Source organism: Gallus gallus, chromosome 3 (assembly GCF_016699485.2).
Source record: "Gallus gallus isolate bGalGal1 chromosome 3, bGalGal1.mat.broiler.GRCg7b, whole genome shotgun sequence".
Classification (NCBI taxonomy): domain Eukaryota; kingdom Metazoa; phylum Chordata; class Aves; order Galliformes; family Phasianidae; genus Gallus; species Gallus gallus.
Genome location: NC_052534.1, coordinates 35,348,720 through 35,369,227, shown reverse-complemented (window position 1 = coordinate 35,369,227; position 20,508 = coordinate 35,348,720). Strand labels below are relative to the sequence as shown.

Below are 20,508 nucleotides of genomic sequence, written 5' to 3'. Positions count from 1 at the left end.
CTCAAAATGGCAAACTCCAGGCATTTTTATTTACTAAAAATATTTCTGAATTTTAGTGATAATTTCAAATCTCTTAAAAAGAAAGGGAAAAAAAAAAAAACCCAACAACAACCACACAACACCTTGCAGTCTTATATCACCTTTCCCCACCCAACTCCTTCAAATACTTTTTTTTGTCAGTATTTTCAGCGTTATTATCATGTGAGTGATCAGCTTCTAGGTATCTTGAAATTGGAACTAAGCCTAAATATTTTGATGAAACATACAACCAGCAGCTAAAAGTAATAATTATGTTTGATACCAAAAGCCAGATAAACAATTTAGGCATTGATTTTGCTTTGCATAATAATTTCTGGATTTTCATTTTTATGTGCTGTGTATCATTCATTGTAATCCCCACTCCACCATCTCTGCCTTTCAGTCTTCCTCTGTCTGTCACTTGTTCCTTTGGAAATAACCTACTTACCATGCTTTCCTACCATCAACTACTTTTCAATACATTTAAATCGTGTTTTTGGTTCTTTTGTTTTTCTCCTGGATTGTCCAAGTAATGCATACTTTTTTTATATCCTTAGAAATTGTTCTCACTTGACATTTAATATTGAAGTATGGTGCTTCTCTGTTTTTCTAAATATACTAGTTATTTTGCTAACAGATGCTACCCTTCCTATAAATCTTGTCTTGCATATAAAAGAAAATATTTTGCAGAGGTTCTCTTTAGAAAGGGGAACTTGTAGGTGTAATATGCTTCAGGAAGAATCAACAATCCTGGGTTAATTCCAGTATTGTAACCTAAACACAAACCTAATTTTCAAGAAATGATCACAAACCAGAAAAAGGTAAGGTTCAATAATTTAGAGGAGGTAAAACATCTTTTTATTACTTGAATAATTCTAATTACAATGAGCAAAGTCTGAAGAAATGACAAAGCAACAAATTGAATATAATCTACAAAGAGAAGGATATGGCTGTAGAAAATAGTGAAAAGGTAGTGACAGTAATAATTAAAGTTAATGAGAACTTCTCATAACACTTGGTATCTGAAAAGTTCTCAATATCAGACAGGCAAGTGGAAGCATCTGTGTAAAACAGCTCTAGAATAAACATGAAGTATTTCATTAAGTATTTGATTGTACTTGATTTTTGGGACGCTTGTTGAGAAATGAAAATGTGGATAGATGGAGAAACACTGTCAAAACTAAGAACCTGCCTTGGCATATTTACTGGGGAAAGAAAATGAGAAAAATGACAGCAAGCACAATTATTATTATTTTTTTTTTACACCAGATGTTTTATTTTGGTACTGGAAGAAAGGAAAAAAAGAAAAGTAATTAATACCTGTGCTCTGTTAACATACTCTGGAAAGTATTGCTTTATCTGGCTTTGAAATATCTCACAAAACAGTTATGGCACATTTTTCATGAATGTTGAGTGTACACCAATGTTGTTTCCACCCCGGGACAATAAAAGTAGGTCTTTCTCAAAGATCTTGGAAGGAGCGGTAGACATTGGTTTAAGATTCAGTTGACAAAACGTGACTTGAGTGCTACAGACTGAACAAGAGATAATAGATCAAAGAGAAACAGTAATTTGTTATTGATTGTTAACTCTGCTGCAGATAAACAACTTGAACAATAGAATTGCATGAAAATTTTAACCTCTTGAGATGGATTCTTATATCTTTAATGATACCAAATTTCCTTCTTAGTTCATTGTCTTCTTTCTGTTGTGCTACTCTCTCAATTCTCCTTTGCGATTCTTTGGATGGAGAAGCAGTCTTCTTGGGGAACTGAAACAAGAAAAAGTAGAATTTCACTGTTTTATTTCTTGAATAATTCTGACTACAAAGAGCACAGTTTCAGTCTTGAAATTGTCAAGTCTTCAGACTCGTCTCTTCACGACAAGAAAACTAAAGATCAGGATTTCTACCTCAGAAATAGATTGGAGAAAGTGTTTGTATTATTGCAACAAAATTTAAATAATAATAACAATAAGGTGAAGCAGGATGAGCTAACTGAAAAATGCCAAGTATTTAAACCTTGCTGTACTCTCCAGATAGATCATTTTTATTTGCGTCTGCACTGTCAGTTCAGATGGATTTGATCTCATGGCCAAAGAAAAATTTAAAAAAAAGTTGCTAACAAGAAGAAAGAATGAAAACACAGTCTTAACTTTTTAGAAGATAAAATTTATGTTGTGTTGGTCTTGGCACAGTACCAGAAACCTGATGCTTGAGGAACTACTCATTCCTATTTATAGGAATGGATTTTGGAGAGAACCGGCTATTTAGTTTGTACTGTATAGCTTATATATTATTTGCCAGACGTGGGCTGTTTGTGAGAAAATTATAGATGGGAACTCAGTTTTGCAAAGATAAACTGTGAGGCTGTGAGCTGAGGGCTGTGAGGCACATACGTGCAAACTGCTGCCTGGAGGAAGGTTGTAATGACGGCAAACCAGGGTAGAAAGCAATGTCCTCCGCTGGGAGGGTTAGTAGGATAAGGCTTACACTTTACACATTTCTTTACTTTGCACTGTACTTTAAAAAGGCAATGGTGAGGAATCTTGCTGTCAGTGAACATACAAATTTACTGATGGGCAGAGGAAACTGTAAGGTGGCAAATATTTTCTGATTTTCTGTCCTGATAAAATATTCCCTTTTTTTTCTTTTTATAAAACCCACAAACCCAAAACCTTCAAGACTTTTTCCCAAATTTGCTGGTAAATTTGCTAATAAAAACAAAATAGCTTGTCAGGTTTGTTGTGCTGTGTTAAAGAGATGATGAATAGAAAAAAATAACAAACACAAAACAAACTGATCAATTTATACTTGCCGAATAACGTACCCTAGCACTGTACTCAATGACACTTCCAATCTTCCTATTAACTTTGCTTTCACAAAATGAGAGCATACCAGTGGGATGTATCCACATCTGCACACAGCTAGCAGCTGTGTAGTGCTTGGCTTGCAGTAGGCACATTCAGAATACAATGCATGTCCTATTCTTGTACTCTAGTTTCATAAGAAAACTAGAAAACAGTACAAACAACATATCAGGCTAAGGTTTAAACCCTAAGAACTCTATTTTCTGCTAAGGTAATACGCCGAAAGTTTATATTGACATTTAGACTATTAGGCTGTTTAAAGTAAAATTAAGGTCAGAGCTCTCAGTCATTTGAGTAGTGTTGTTGGATTCCTGAGCAAAAGGATCCACACAGTTTCTATGAATACCACATAGTGCCTTGCTGCATTTTTTTCTGGTGATGTCAAGAGAAATAATCTCTTTTTCAGGCTCTTCTGAAGGCTACTCGGCCTGTGTCTGTCTAAGCCTGCCTGTAGTACTGTATGCTGAAGAAAAGGGTTTGTCCAGTGCTCTTCCCAAAAGAGTATCAGGCATCATGCTGGTGTTCTTTAAACTTTCACACTGCATAGAGTAATTATGTTTCCCTTTCTCACAGTCTCTTGCAGTGCTACATGTCAAGGTTGACTACGCTTTTCCTGATTACTCCCACTCTTAGTTATTTTAATTCTCTTTGCCAAACCTGGTTCAAGTGTCTGAGCTTGCTGCTAAGCAATAAGGATCTAATATATACACATTGATTTTACTTTAATCAATTCGGATGACTCTTAGTAGACAGTTTTTATTAACTGAGTAAGATGATCTAATCTAAGGAAATCGGGACAATTCAGGAGGAAAAAAAAAAGAGTTTTAGAACAAAACTTGTTTCTGTCCACGAGGAGATCCTGGCATTATTCATGTAGTGGGCTCACCCCTAGCACTTCATATACAAATATATTGCAGCAAATAGTACTAAAATCTTAACAAGGACCTGTCATGCTTGCTATCAATACTAACATGAGCTCACTACATTAATGAATTTGAGTTTTTAAGATAAACTCCAAAAGCAGTGGCTTTGCCAAGCCAGTAGATTAATTGTGTTAGTAAAAACAGGTCTGGGCTGCGATCTTGTGGTTTGACTAGTTTTGCACTTGAGGAAAATTTAAATGCATATATCTCATTTCATTTCCTGTGCTCACTTGCTTCGTGATTACTGTGCGCTGTTGAAAGGGATACAACTGCATCTAAGAAATACATAGAAATTCTGATGTGCTAATATATTTAACATACTATGAATTGTGTGTGTTTTCAGAGCATTTATGCATTATTTAATACAATACATTATTAGTTATCAAAAATAACTTTAAACACACACATAAAAAAGATGCACTTCACTAGGGCATAGTACAACCAGAAGTGAAGTATAGATTAAGACAGCAGAGATCTCCCACTCCCTATACGAAAAAGTGACTTATTTGAAATGTTACTTATGATAAAGGCTATCTTCAGCATGATGTGCTACTCTTTGCAGAGTGTTCACTCAAAGTTTGCAGAAATGACAAAATGTAAGAAGAGAATGTAATCTGCAAAGACAGTCAGAGTTTCCTGACTTTCAATAGCTGATATAAATAAATACACATATATATATATTGGTGCTGTAAATCTTTATAAACACTGTAAGTTGTTAAATAGAAAATGTTTTATGACAAGGGCTCAAAAAGCCCAAAAGTTTTGGAGAGAGTACTAATGACGTGTAATGATCACTTCAAGGTGATGAATGCTGTATATTTCTATACTGAAAATTAAGCATACTTTGACACATTTTTTTCCATTTCTCTGTCCTGGTAATTACCTTCCATTTAAATGTATAAGCTTTGCCAAAATCTTCTTTAAGTTCACTGGGATTTATCCTCTTGAGATGTATTCTTATATCTTTAACAACACCAAATTTATTTCTTACTTCTTTGTCTACTTTCTGTTGTGCTTCTCTCTCATTTCTATTTTGCAGTTCTTTGGATGGGAAAGCAGCCTTCTTGAGGAACTGAAACAAGAAAAAGTAGAACTTTACTACATGAAAGTGATTGTTGGATAGCAGTTTTCCTCCTGCCTCAGTTTCTTTCAAAGCTCATTTCTAGATTCTTCTCTACCTCAGTGCTATAAGGAGGAATTAATTTAATTCAGTATTCAGTCAATTCAGTTCATCTCTTGCCAGCTAGTCCTTTCTCTTCTCTTCAATTTCACTGTTAATTTCAAATATGATCATGATGGCACTCATCACCTGTTTTTAGAAACAACTTCTCCCTTGGGAGTGGGGAAGTATTGGTGGTGGGTGGACAGCTGGACTGGATGATTTTAGAGGTCTTTTCCAACCTTGGTGATTCTATGATTAGCCTAAATTTTGACTTACTGTCCTCCAAATAGCACTTTGCTGCTCATGTAAGTGCAATACTTCCCTGACCATTTACTAGAAAATACTGATAGATACCTTCTCAGCATTATCTAATTTTATTTAACTTTAAACCATTTAAACCATGAAAACTCAAAGACCTGCACCGATCCCTGGGGAACACCACTCGCAACTAGTCGCCAGCTGAATTTAACTCCATTCACCGCAACTCTCTGGGCCAGTTCCTTACCCAGAAAAGAGTGTACCCATCTAAGCAGCCTGCCCACAAGCTGCCAGCCCCTGGCACAAGCACGCAAGCACTTTTGCTGGCTTCAAAAAGCCCTAAAAAGAGCTTTTTTGTTGCTCTTTTTGCTTCAGATCCCTTGCCCAGTGTGGTCTTACCTGTCCTGTCCTTTCGCGGATAGTTTTGCAAGTAATGAAAGAAACTGTGATCTTCCTGAGCAACGTATCTTGATTCTGTATTTCCATTTCTGTTGACAAAGTTTCATGTCTTGTTACGTAAGGGATGTAGACTTCTCCATTATGTATTATCATAGCATTTTCCTTAAATGGAATTTTCACTTTCTTTCCAATAGAGCTAATAGATGAAAGTGGCAAAATATTTTTATAATCCTTATTCTCAGTATTAGCCAATGATCTTAGAATTCCTGAAACAACAGTGTTGGAAGACTTCAAAATAAGAGAATATGATTTTGTTGTCTTGCTGCCTTGCTCTTCTTGTGCAAGCTGTTTCGCTGGGGTTACTTGGGAACACATTACATCTTCAGTTACTACATCAGGACTAGAGCAGTACCTTGATAAGTTTGGGCTGTTTGGTATTAAGGAATTTGGAAGTCTGTCCCAGGAGTGTTTGCAAGCCTCTCCTATCTTTAATACTGGCCAAATATAAGTAACAGTTGGTATTTCTGTAGCCTCCCTTACTTCAGGGACACGTTTAATTCTGGTAGATATCAGCTGCTGCATTATAGGTGAGAAACAAGAAAGTGGTACTGATATGACTTGGGCTTGAGGTGGTATCTCTAAATTATAGTTTAAAATCTGTGCTTCAGGTTCTTCAGTAATCTTAAAATTTTCAGAAATTCCTGAAACCAACGCTGTGTCAACATGAGTAATTGAGAGGCGCTTCTGCATATATAGCTTTTTAGCTGAACTCTCATTGCTCTGCATCTTAAAAACTGTTGAGGAGAACTTCTTTTCTGTCAGCAGAGGTCATGCCAACATTTTCTATCACATTAAAAGTTTTAGTAGAGAAGTTTTCTTCACTTTTCACTTGCTGATACTCTAGCATCAGAGCAGATCTGTTACTATTACTGGCAATGGAAAAGCGTTATGTTTTTGAAAATGCATTCAATGCAGACAGATGAGTTACCACAATCAGGCAGTGATATACACTGGTAAGACTTCCAGAGGAAAGAGAACGCGGAAGAAGTTTCAGTAGGTCTCATCCATCTTCATGTGTTTCCTGAAGGGCTTCATGTCAGTCTAACAAACTTAAAATAAAAATTGAAATGAATTAAAATGTGATTATATATTTGTAAATGCACAGAAACAGTGATTTTTTTTTCTACTTGGCTGCCATATATCATTCTAAAACAAAATTGAAAAACAGAAATATATTTGTGATTTAAATATTAACTAAATCTTATCTAGATGGGAGAATTTTTCTACAGTAATCATCCTTCCGAGATACTTCCAATCGTGAATGAAATCAGCATTGACTTTCTGCTGGTTTCAGTAAGAGCTGGATTTTACCCAGTACTGCAAACTGATGGTTGACAGGATGTGTATTGTTTAGGTGAAACACTCCTTCATATAGGAACATACAGTCTTATGTACAATGCCATTGAAACACATTTCTAACAAAATTGGGCTTGATCAAAGATCTTAAGACTTTTTTTTTCCCCCTTGCTTGCAGAATTAATTGACATCTGCAGTTTTCTCCAGCCTACAACAGTCTCCCCTGTCACAGAATAAGACCCAGAAGCTCTGCAATGGTTTTTAATAAAGACAAGAAATCAAGTACATAGTTGAGCCTATGATAGAAGGAAAGATGAAATCTAAATTTGTACAGCGAGAAAGGCAAACACCCTGAGAAGGATTAAAACCAAATTAATTTTGAATTTTCTGATTGTATTCCAGTGCTTATGTTCTCTCAGGAATAACCTACTTAGCACTATAGACATGATTTTGTAGAAAGTAAACATAAATAATTCCCTTTTTTTGCATGTCAATCACACAATTCAAATGTTTCTCATCCTTCCTGATTATTAAAAAAAAAAAACGACTGAATTATCCCCTCCATAACTGAAGAGTTTCTACTACGTAACTGACAGCAACAAATGTAAGAGAGAAATTACTGTCTTTATTACAAGTTCTGTGAGCCCTTGCTTAGGGATCACATAAATAGACCTTCCTCAGTCCTTTTAACTAGTAAAAACGAATACACTGAAAAATGATGTTTCTTCACCTTCTAGGTTGTGCCTCCTGAATTTATGATGCACAGATCTTGACGTGATTACATAATTCCTAATTGTAACCATTCTTGATTAGAAATAGTTATATTAATTGTCAACCAATTATTTGAATAATTGATTGCACGTGTGAGGATAGCACTGCATGTAATGAGACAAACTATGGTCTTCCTAAAGCAGCATACTGTGGGAGTGTATTTCCATTTCTGGTGACAGAGCTTCATGCAGATTTTTCTGCAGAAAAACTATACTGGTTAGATAAGTTTCATTTAATTCTTAAATCAAAGATGAGTGAGGCTCTCAATAAAAGCTGGAAGTAAATCCAGTTTTTTTCCTTTGTTTCCTCCCAAGAGTGTTTTTTGTTTGTTTGTTTGTTTTTCCACTTTTGGATTTAGAGATTCTCTCTGCATTCAAAATTACAACATAATCGAGCTATGACAGGTCACCTGCCCCAGGAAGCCCATTACTGGCCTCTGCATTTGCCTTTGTATTCTTTCCATTGGCTTTTAGTATTGTTCCATTAAACATTCATCTGCGTAACGAGAATGTGTTAAATAACTGCATAATGGGAAACTTACTATTTTCTTTCCATCAATGGGAGAGCTTCCCCAACACCTTTAAACAAAAATGAACTGAGAAAAAAAAATCCTAAGGATGTGAATTGCTGACACATTTTAAAAAACAGCCTCGGGAACTCAGACACAGCAATTCAAGTGAAAACAAAACAAAAAGGAAAGAAGAAAGGCTTGTGGTTTTGAGACAAAGAAATCCTGGTTAACTGTGAAACCAGCTGAAAGAGACTAAGATATGGCCGCAGAGGAGAAAGACTTCTTGATTTGCAGAAGACATAACTGCTGTTTTATGTTGTGATATGGCTTGTTGTCACAATCTTAGATTTTGCTCTCTTGAGTCTTACCTGTCATTCAAAGACTTTCTAGCTAACCGTCATCATCAAATAAATACCACCACAAACACAGAAGAGGACACAAAATTCGCTTTCTCAATCTTCGTGGTGTGTTGTAGGAAAGCTTTCTGAGCTCACTGACTGTCAAGGAGGCTCAGGAGGCATGAAATTCCCTGTTATTCTTGTAGGTGACCAAAAGCTTTGAGTCAGCACTGTTAAATTGGTTTAATTTCTCCTGTCAGCAGACACGGTCTAGTGCACTTTGTGCCATTACCAGTGAATAGTGCAGGGGATACATAATTTTGCTGTGTTCACCATAGAGGTGTCAAGAGCACTTTATAGACTGCAACAGGAGCAGGAACGCAGCCCGTATCTCTGACAAATCTCCACTGTACCGAAAGCTTAACTTGTGGCCTGTGGGCAGGGTGTAATTCACTAGAACAATTATTTTGGCCTATAACCATCTCCTGGTACCTTCATTCCTGTGAGCCATGAAGGATCAAGAGACACATCAAGAAAAAATGTTTGTTAACAGCAGTACACTCCCAGCCACCATCTTCCTGAGGAAATTCAGGAGCGCTCCAGGATGTGTGCACATATGTGCAGTATGCACTAAATGTGATAGTCATAGGAAGCCTGATAGTCATAAGAATGTCTGACTGCAGGCACCAGTTTTTCAGTCATCTTGAGAATGTTAATCTCTTCCTTTACCTTTGGAAGACAATATATATTTTGTTTGGCCAGAAAATTTGGGCATCAGTTCTCTATACTGTCCTCATAATATAAAAAAGCAAAAAAATTTAGGTGCTTTGACCATGGTGAATCTGAAACAAGACAACTCTAACAATCCCACATGACTGAAGATTGGTAATATAAGTATTACATAAATTAATAAAGTCTTCTGTCCTAGCTCTTTGCCACATACAGTGACCTGTAGACTGTGCTTATCCATCAGTGCTGGACAAACCAAAGAGTTACAGCTCCAGCTGAGTCAGTATCAACTTTAAATAACAGCAATCACACTGATGAAAAACGTATTCTACCTAACAGTTTTGACAGTGTATATCCTACTGTACAGCAATGATGGCAGTTGTGTAATCTTGTTAGTCCTTAAATTCAAGAGATTACTATTTGCATCATGAATCCCAAGGTCCCTCATGCCTTTTAAAAAAGAACAATGATATTCACATACCTGAAAATGTCCTTGTTTACACATAGAAAAAAATGTGTATGAATTTGTATTTTCTCCCTCCACCTTAAAACCAACTAACTGTAAATAGAGCCTCAGACTTAGGAAATAAGCAGCACAGATTACCTTATTACTTCTAGCTTATGTGTACAAATCTTTTCCATCTGAAATAATATTACAATATAAATTTTACAAATGACTCACCAGTGCTCTGGCTTAATCAGAGATGAAGACAGCAAACGTTTTAAGAGTACATAACTTACAAAAGTACTACTTAATTTTTCATATGTTCACATGAATATCCCAACTGTGAACTTATGGAAATGTTTATGTTCTAATTAACTCTAGTTAGATTTTCATTTGCAAAGCTTTGGCTTGGCATCTTAGCTTAGTTATAAGGTCTGTTATAAATGTTTCTTATCTTATGCTTAGCAACAATTCAAGGAGGATTCTAAGGTAATCCTTGAGAAAAACATGGACTTCCTGAAATACAAGCGTGACTGTTGCTGCCATGGCATGGACTATTTTTGCCTGGACTACATATAATATCTAGGCAAAATCCATTTCATGTGCTACATCAAAACACAGTATCTTAGTTAAGTACCCTTATTTCAACATTAGCTCTACCTGGAAGGGTCATTTTATGAGGTCTCCAGGACTTCATGACGTGTATTAGAAAATCCAAGTACAACACAGATCACTAGTTCTGCAACACGGTTTAACACACATAATTCCTTTCCTTTTTCAACAGCTGACCCACATGCTCTCATAAGCACTGTAACATCCAAAGAGGGCAGTTTTGAGAGTTACTAAAACAGAGAGATATTTTGTTGTAAGGCCACTGTCGTAGCAGTTCTCAGAGTTTTTCACATTTTGGGCAAATAGTTTAGGTAATGTACTGTTTTCAGAGAAGCAAGCATTAGTTTTTCAGGTTAGCAGCCTATAAAGCAAGCATATTTTGCTGTTAGCCGTCTCTCTGCCAGGAACCGAATGTTAACAGTAGATGTAAACTAATGGAAAACACTCAGTGAGTCAAATCCCGAGCTGGCCTTCCACCCTACCTCAGAAGACTGTGAAGACTCTTTCATCATTTACATATCACCCACAACCCTGCTGCCCAGCCACTTACCCTCTTGCAGCCAAGGTTCCCCTCTCTGGCTCTTTATTCAAGGCCACAACTCTGGCATAGAAACTTGTATTAAGATTCATAGCAAAGTTATTTTAAGACTAAAACTCAGCTCACCCCTTCTCACAACCAGTGACAGCTTGAGAGAAATACAATCTCTATCCAGAGAGATACTGCTCCCTCTGCTATTAACCCTGAAATGGGAGTGAGGAGAGACGGATTCAGGCTCCACCCCTTCCAGTCACTCAGATACATGGCTTGCTCCTGAGGTCCCTGGGTTAGGGAGCCTTCTCACCTAGTGCTCAACCATTGCTTCAGGCCATGGCCTCGCTATTCCAGTGCACACGTATAGTGTGAGAACATAAAATATAATTTATTTACAGCTAAGTAGCACTTGTGAATGTTTAAAAGAACTAAATAATCACTTCATAAAATGCTCCACCCTGCTGCAGTTTGCTGCCTTGCACTAGTCCTGGCATACAGGGTTAATTACACTGATTACTCACAGGGGGAGCAAGGGTCCTTCTAGTACAGTCCTTGACAGTAGCCACAGGCAAATAGTCCACAAGTATTACATAGCACATGGTGATACTCTCTTGAATAACCCCACCACCCAACAGCTGCAGCCACAAGGCCTTTCAGAGCCAGTGAATTTCCTGCTAGAATGACACCCTGCTGTGCAACACTGCCCACATTCACCACAGCTTCTGACCTTCATTTGTGCCTGGCTGGGTCGGTTACAGCTGTGAAGCCTCCTCAAGTCCACAGTTTTGGAGACAAATTTTAAATTCCCTGGACAAAGCCTAGCCTTCCCCGTAAGGCCTAGCAGCTGCAGTGGGCTGGGCCTCGCCAGACAGCATGGAGGCATGCAGTTTGGTTACCTTTACAGGAGCACGACAGCACTCGAGGATGAAGACTCAGCTGCTGTGGAAACTACCACCTGCACAGAACCTTCCAGAGCCGGGGGGCTGCAAACATTGCTGGCTGCAGACTAACGGCTACCAGCTTCAACAGCCTTTTCAGCACCAGGGGCTCTTGGGCCCAACTAGTGCTTTTGCCACTGCCCACAATCACTCCGGGCAGTTCAGGACATGAGGCAGAGACACCCAGGGACCACCCCTCCCAGCCTAGACCTTGTTCTATGTCCTGTGTCCTGTGACTGTACCTGCCCTGTTTGCCTGCCTGGCCTCCCTCCTCCTGTGCTTGCTCTCTGTTGGTGCCACAGAGACTGCAGTGTCCCCCTACTTGGCTCAAGTTTGGCCTCCTCAGGACCATAGCCCAGGGGTTCCCATACTAAACTTGTGGTAACAAATAGAAGTAACCCTGAGCATGATTGAGCCATCTCCCAGCCTGGCCCAGCCCCCTGCAGCTGCTAAGCCTCACTGGGAAGGCTAACTGTCTGCAGGTGAGAGAGAGACACCACCTGGGAGTGATACACTGCAGCATGGATCTGGAGGAGGGACAGATTTCTGACTGGCTTAACAATGCCCACAGCTGTGTAATTTCACTTTCTTCCACAGCAACAAGATTATCTGAGCCCTGGTGATCCTGTGGTGCTGTCTATGAACAGGAATTGAAGCTGAACGCCCATAAACTACCTATGACTCAGCTGCTACTGGTTGGAGGCTCAGAGCAACGCACCATGAGTTAAAAAAGGCTGGCTCAGATGCTTGCTATTTCTGTAAGGGAGAATGCTACCACACAAGAGTTAAACAGACAGTTGTTACTTCTATTTGACTCCCAGTATAATGTGTTCTGAAATAGCCTACAGTTTTAGAAGGTGCTGGAAATGAGTAAGCTATTTTACCGTTCTTGTCCAGTTAGTAGCTCCTCTTAGAAATTTCTCCACAGAGCAGTATTATGGTTTAACCTGGAAGGCATTTATTCACCTCCCTCCAGCAGCAAAATTCAGGAGAGAGTTAAAATAAAAATGTAGAGCATGTGGGCTGACATCAAAATTATTTACTAAAGAAAGAAAAAATAATAGTAATGATAACTACTATATATACTGATATATACAATATGCATATATATTTAACAAAGAAGTGATGTTCAAAGCAATTGCTCACTGCTCACCAAACAATGCCCAGCTAGTCCCCCCGCAGCCAACTCCCCCACTTTTATTGTTCATATGGTATGGAATGTCTCTTTGGCCAGTTTGTCTCAGCTGTCCTGGTTCTGTTTCCTCCGATTTCCTTGTGCCTCCACAACTTCTCGCTGGAAGGACTGTGTGAGAAACAGAAAAGACCTTGACTCTGCGTAAGCAGTGCTCAGCAACAACTAAAACATCAGTGTGTTATCTATGTTGTTTTTCTCCTAAATTCCAAAACAACATCATACCAGCTGCTAGGAAAAAAATTAACTCTAGTCCAGCCAAAACTAGGACGAGCAGAGTCAGACATTTTACTTTGCTCTAATCAGTGAAATAAAGCTAGAGAGATACGAAACAGACATAAAGTAGCTGGTGAGATGCATCATGAAGATAACTACCTGATGCTCTGAGTTTGAAAGTCTGGTCACCTTCACTGAATTTCTCTAGCAGTCATTAGGTTAAATTCAACCTGATATATGAATTTCCTGAGATTGTTCACTGTCAACCACCATCTGCCAATGATTTTTATATTTAGTCAGAGGACATGTTTCAGAACTGTCGTGTGAGATGAACACCAGCTGCTTCTTGCTTCCCACAGCTGTAAGGCTGCTGACATTCAGTATTTGTTCTCTGTTAGTGTCTACAAATGCCTCAGAAATCAAGGCCACTTGCAGTCAGGCAATAAAAAGTATAGTCCTTGCTCCAGAGAGCTTATCAAGCAGAAGCTTCAGAAAGAGAATAAGGACTCTTTTCCCTCTTTCTGCTGACCTACAGAATTTTGCTGAAATGATGCCCTGTTGGGGATACAAGCAGATGTAAGAAGCATAGAGAGACATATGTGGTTCCAGCACAGATAATGGCTTTATTGTGGGCAAACCTAGGAATCACCCTAACCTTCAGTATTGTCTCTCAGTGTGATAAGATATTCAACATTAGCCTCTTACATGCCTATCAGCAGATTTGGTGAGAAACAGAAGATGTAATGGAAGGCAAGAGATGAGCTGAAGGACAAAGTAAAGAGCAAAGTCAATCACTTAGAATTTTGCTCTTCCCTCTCTTCTTCCTACCAGTTTCTTTGTGTGAGCTGGGAGACAATGTAAGTAAAGAAAGAAAAGCACTCTGGCTGACTGTGATGTGCCCACCTACAGCTTTCAATAAGAAGTATTTTAGGGAAGATAGGAGCTGTGGTGCAGCCTAACACAGAAGAGGATACAAAGGTGTTAAATCTAGCTAGTGACGTCTATCTGGGCATGACAAGGGCAGTGGGTGTTCAGACTACGTATGCGTGTGTGCTAGTGGGGGGGGAAGGGAGGAAGGTGAGGCAAAATTTTCTGTACAAAACATCATTTTAAAAAAGAGTAGTTGACCTTTACTGTTTCAGAACTTTCCCTACCTCTCAGTTGATGAGCATAGCTTTTGTTAGGTTAGCATTAAACTCAGGGCCCTTCTTCTGACATTGCTTTTTCTTACATCCTGCAAATTTTGTCTTCTGGTACTACTTAAAGCTCAGTCTAGTCAGTCACACATCAGAGAGGAAGACATGGCTGGGAAGTTGCTTCTAGCATTTGGAAATTGCTCTTTTGTCTTAATCTTCCCTCATGCTCCTTGGCCACAGCTATTGGTACCTATTCCCTTGTAGTTACTCATAACCTTATGTCTTTGCCAAAAAGAGACCATAAAAAGAAGGAAAGAAACATCTGAATTTTCTCTGATGCATTTCCATGATTCTGTCCTTCTGGTAAGAGAACTATAAACCAGCAGGCTGTATTCCTTACCAGCTTACAGCTTGGAGAGAAGGAAAGAGGTTTAATTAGCAACTCTCTATCTGTCTTTTTCACACTGAGTTGGAACTTACTAATTAGTTAGGAAATAGTTCAGTGATAGAGCATGTCACAGACATTGGGTAGATGTTACACTTAATTTTGATTAATTTTTTTGTCTACACAAATGTTTTCTTTAAATGCCTAGGGAAAGACTGTGATTTCAGTAGGTTCTGGACCAAGTCCTAATATATCAAGTAGTTGCTAACAATACACTCATGTTTATTTATCCATTTCAAATGTTGATCTGTGACATATAAATAAGATATACTACACCAATTTTGGATAGAGGTGACCTGAAATAAATCCTGACTAGGAGCAACCCTCTAATTGAGGCGCGCACACACACACACACACACACACACATATATATATATATATATATAAAATGAAGGAGAGGTTGAAAGTAGCAGTTATTGAGGATGTATGAACTTAGCCAGAGGAAGAGTCCTTCTCATGCTGCTCCTCAGTTCAATGGAAAAGTTTCCTTGCCACACCATAATACTTCTCCAGCTCTAGATCTAGCAACTTAACAGAAGCATTTTGCTTCAACTACAGTTCTCAAGGTAGGATACAATCAGCTCCCATTTATCTGTGGGCACACCTGCAGTCAACAGATTATCCATCTGATAGGTTGCAGCTGACATAGCCAAGACAGGCTCATTAGCTAATGTACTGTGTTGTTCTGTACAATTGCTACCAGGGAAGCACAGCTCCACAGACTTCCTACCCTCATGCCTCAGAATGAGATATTCTAGGGAACATGGCATAGGTGTGATCATGAGCTTGACAGGAATCTGCCAATATCTGCACAGGCCCTAGTAAACTGTGATTTTATTGTTTCCTCAACTAAGGCCCAGCAAAGAGCTGCAGAGCACAGCGCAGACATTGAGGTGAATGAGCTCTGGTGGATGAAAGCTCTGCTGGAAGCAAGCTGCCTTGAACAGTGATTACTACAATGATCCATCTCAGCACATCCTTCTAATTTGTGCTATCAGGATTTTCTCCATTATCGTGGGCATCCGAGCTCTACATTCCAGGTAAGAGGAGATCGTTGCTTTTCTTAGGAAGCGCAATTTACAGTGCTGCCAGCAGATGGCAGAAGATACTTAATGGTCTGCCTGCGGGGTAACATGAAATGGATTTCTTTGTCAAAATGTCCGGCTAGCTTCTGCTTAATAGCATTGCCAAGCGCGTCCTCCACAAAAAGAGAGCTATTGCAGCATTCCTATGTGGTAGTGCTAGAGTAGTAGTGTAGCAATCGCTGTAGTAATGCTACTTTATGTGTACCAAAAAAAGACTGAATGTGGATTGGTGATGTCTAGGTGATAAGAAATGCTAAGGAAATGGTATTGAAACGCCAGCTCTCTTGGGAACAATAGAGTGACAGAAGAACTCTTGCTCATGTCAGAGAGAGTAATTATCAACAGCTAGGATCACATGCAATTAAAAAGGAAAAAAAAAAGCACCCTTCTGATAATTAAACAGGAAACAGTGGCATATCAAATAACGGCTCTTAAATGTAAAAATGCTTTAATGCAGCTGTGCATGCAACCTAACGGTACCAAGCAAAGCATAGCCTGTAATTCTGTCTAGTGAGGCAGAATTAACTTGATCTCATTGCTTCTATACCTCTTCCAGAGCTGGATGGATTGATTTCACTCAAATAGCTGCCTTTTTAAGTGGCTCTGATTACTTTGGTTCTTCACTGATGCCTGTTCCTAACTGATTTTACCTGACTACATTCACTCTTGGGAGCTAGGTATTTTATGGTCAGTACCTCTGACACTAAAGATGAAGACATTACCACTCATGTTGGCAGATTTTCAGGTCTGTGTTTGGCCCTGAACAGACATTGCTTCCCACTTTTCTTAGTAGTAAATGTAGCTTCTTATTCTTGGGCACAATAGTATGGCAGGATTTGGAACCATACAGGAGCATAGACTGAGCTAAGAACTGTTGCAAGCTCCCCAGTAGCCTAGCACACAGCAGGGCTTTGCTCCATCTGTGCACTATGATCTCCAGTATGATTTCTAACCTCAGGAACAGCTGTACAGAAGTTCTCAAGACAAATAAAAACTAGAACAAGAAGAAATTGGAGCAAAGGGAGAGCAGGACAATTGAGGATGGACTGTTGCTAGCAGTTGCCACAGCTGAGTGGGGCTGCTGTACCCGCAGTCCTTACTAATTTATCATGTTCGGGAACCCCCATGGTCTGGCTCAGTTCTAGGTTATTTCTCAGTCAGTTACAGACAGCTATGTTCACGTAACAGTGCTTAAACCTTTAATATTTCATCTGCAACTGAATTCAGCACTGAAGCTATTACTGCCTGAGCATCTGGCTCCTAGAAAAGACAGACTACAGTGTAAGAGGAGAGACAAACAGTTATTATCAGCCTGTCATCTGCAGTGCCAGTGCTGACATCAAGATTATTCTGGCCTCAGGGAGCATAGGGAGGTAAGGGATTTCAAAATTAAGTGACAAGTACAAAGATAAAAGGCCCATAAAGCTGGCTTTGTACCTTTGTACTTCCACCCAGCTGAAATACAATGACTACACGATTGGATTGGAAAAACCACAGGTGCAAGAGGGAAAGGTTATGCCCAAACACAGAAAAGTTCAAGTCTGGACTTGTAGAGCTGAGAAGAAAGCAAGCACCCTGAGTAGCATTTCCTCGTAACATAATGCCATCTGCTGGGATTTGCTATTAACAGATGAGGTAGTTAAATGAACTTGGGATAAATGAGTCCAGGGGATAGAAGACATGCTGTCTTACAGCCAGATTAGTGCAGACAGAATACAATCATATTGTCAGCTAGCAGCAATGTTTGCATGAAATACAAGCAATTTTTAGAGATTTTTCATTTCTTACTGCCTAATATTTGCCACTATGTATGACAGTGTACATCCTACACTATGATCACGCAGGCTGTTACTGCTGTAAGCTTTTCCCTCTGGAGTGAAAAACTGAATCTGTTGTGTCGTGACAGGGTAAATGAAGCTTGCATGGTTATCCTGCAACAAGTGCAGCAGGTTGCCTAACAACCTGCTTCCCCAAGGACCAACAGAGTCAAAAATAGAAAGAGACCCCAGCACCTGCGTTCAAGATTGCTTCTTGAGTACAAAAACTGCCTGCCACACAAGAAAATGAATGGGCACATGGCTTTGTCATTGCTCATGCCCTCCCAGAACAAGGTAATGGACATGTTGTAGTGATTTTTTTCCACGCTTCCACCTATGCAGAGAGAGCATATAATGAAGGGTCTGTAGGGCAAGGCATATGAGGTGTGGTTGGAGGTCTCTGGGTGTGCTCAGCCCAGAGCAGAGGAGCTGAGGGAAAACCTCACGGCAGCTGCAGCTCCTCACAGGGAGCGGAGGGGCAGCGCTGAGCTCTGCTCTGTGTGGCAGCAACAGGGCCCAGGGAACGGCATGGAGCTGTGTCAGGGGAGGAGCAGTGGGAGTTAGGGACAGGTTCTGCATCAGAGGGTGGTCAGGCACTGGCGCAGGCTGCCCAGGGCAGTGGTCACCGCAGTGAGCCTGCTGTAGTTCAAGGAATGTTTGCACAATACTCACGGACAAAGGGTTTGAATGTTGGGTGGTCATGTATGGAGCCAGGTGCTGGACTTGATAATCCCTGCAGATATTCTATGACTCTATTCTACAGTCTGTTTGATGATAACAAACTGGGAGGAAAGACCCTAAAGGTGCAGGTGTTGTAGTTTTCTACTTGTAGTTATTTTCATTGTTAGGGATGCGTGATTTTAGGCAACCTGGATGTTTAGGCATTGTGGGTTTTTTTTTGTTGTTTTGAGTGCCCAACTGTTGCAGGTTAGTGACTGGTTTGTGCCCCAGTCCTTGTATGTGCTACTTACACAGTAATGAACAGACTGGAAGTTCCTCTGCAGTTGGGCATGTCATGCTGGATCTTGTTTGAGAACAGCAGCTTGGGAAGGCAACTTTTAACTAATTGACTAGTGTCTTTCCTGCTTTTATATGAATGTGTGTTAGCTGGAAAAATGTTCAGAGTTTTGTTTCAAGCATTTTAGCAAGCAGCTTTGAAAACATGCATTCAAGTCCTGTCAGTACTATTCAAATATGGCTTGAAACTGTGATGGATATGCTGAGATAAATGATAAATGTTTTTTTGACAGTGGTCCTTGGGGAAGGAATTGTTTTGCTTTGAACAACTCTGTAAGACCTTATTTTTCCTATTTTGGTATATCCTTTTACATTTGTGTGTCCCTTGAGAATCACATTGGTGGTGACCTGGGTGGCACGGAGTGCTGGGAGACATTAACTTGACTACAAAAATGTGGCTGAATAGTTTAACGTGCCCTGCAGAGGCTTCAGACTCAAAGACTGGGCTTTGAATCCCATTCTTGACACATGAAGCCTACTGTACGTAGGGTTTATATGAAATATGTGATGGAAAAAGTTGTTTCAGTTCTGTAGTGGATGTGTTAACTTTGGTTGTGAAGGTGATAGTTCTTAAAAAGAAACTTGTGCTGACTGCTACTTTCTTGGTCTGAAAATTCTTTTTACCTTGCAATCCCATAGGAAACATATGCTTTAGTGACTTGTCATGCTGAATGCTTCAGGCTGATGAGATTTATTGTTTCAGGAAGGCTAATAGGTAGCTTAATGACAACCTTATTGAGGTTGAAATGATCAAGAAAGAAAATATTTTCATAGCATCTTGTGTGGACCATCTATGTTTCTGTGACGTGGTCATGTTGTCCCTATAGTACTTTTGAATCCTTCCATCCGAACAAATGTTAAGAGACTTGCTGAAATTACTTCTGGAGATCTGATGTTGAACAGATCCAAAAAACTCTTTAACCCATGACAGTATTCGGTTTAAGATTATTGAAGGCATGGCTACATCTTGTTCATGAAGAAAGAATCTATGTACAGGAATGAAACTGAGATTTTTTTGTTCTAGAATGTTTATTCCCTAAAAACTTTAGTTTCTGCTATATACCTAGCTCTTGCCCAAGTAAAGATATTTTGAATATGCCAAGACACTGGTAGATAGGTTTACTTGCTTAGAATACTCCTAATTTTTTGATCATAGTGAATGATGAATGTATACCTTGTTCACTTTTGGTTTGTGGCCATGCAGGGGCAAAGTGATTAATAAAAGACATTTACTTGTCCTACCTTTAGCTAGCAGTCAATGTTAACAGATGTTTATTCCTGTGTTTATTAGTGTTATTTTTCTTAAAATTTCCAGTCTCTGGCTAAGGTTTCTGAGTCCTAGCAAAGAACCTTGGTGATTTTTCCTTAAATAATGTTGACTACTGTCAAGTATGGTGGATGGCTGCAAAGAGCAGGGCCTAGTATACAGGTGTCTCCCTCTACGCTAGTAAACATATTTTTCCAGTATTTGGGAATGTTACTGTTTTCCTTTTGTCTTTAGCATGCTTCTCTATTTCCTTTAGGCAGTACTGGCAGACAGTAGGGTAAAATCTACCGAATAATAAGGGTAGGAAAAAGTTGGATTTGTGTGCCATTACTTGTTGTCAGAAGTAACTCTACAAGCTTAGAAATTTAGTTATACCTCTGAGCTCAACTATTAAATTAGCAGGGTTTAAACAAGCTGTTTTATATGCCCTGAAACAGTTCTCACATAACCACTAGGGCACTGTTGAGGGCTGA

At 39.3% G+C, this 20,508-nt stretch overlaps 1 protein-coding gene across 3 annotated transcripts in view; it reads right to left on the bottom strand.

The window, feature by feature from the left end:
- Window positions 1-853: 853 nt before the first annotated feature.
- Window positions 854-20,508, bottom strand: part of PLD5 (phospholipase D family member 5) — a 330,317-nt gene continuing 310,662 nt past the window's right edge. Inside the window, exons 10-14 of one of the 3 annotated variants that reach the window (XR_006938654.1) lie at window positions 13,014-13,163; window positions 6,617-6,737; window positions 5,629-5,717; window positions 4,693-4,881; window positions 854-1,789 (exon numbers count right to left, since the gene is read on the bottom strand). The gene's annotated coding sequence lies outside the window, so the exon portion shown is untranslated. Of the gene's footprint in view, window positions 1,790-4,692; window positions 4,882-5,628; window positions 6,738-13,013; window positions 13,164-20,508 lie in introns of all 3 variants that reach the window. The other 2 variants (XR_006938652.1, XR_006938653.1) reach the window with 2 other exon arrangements.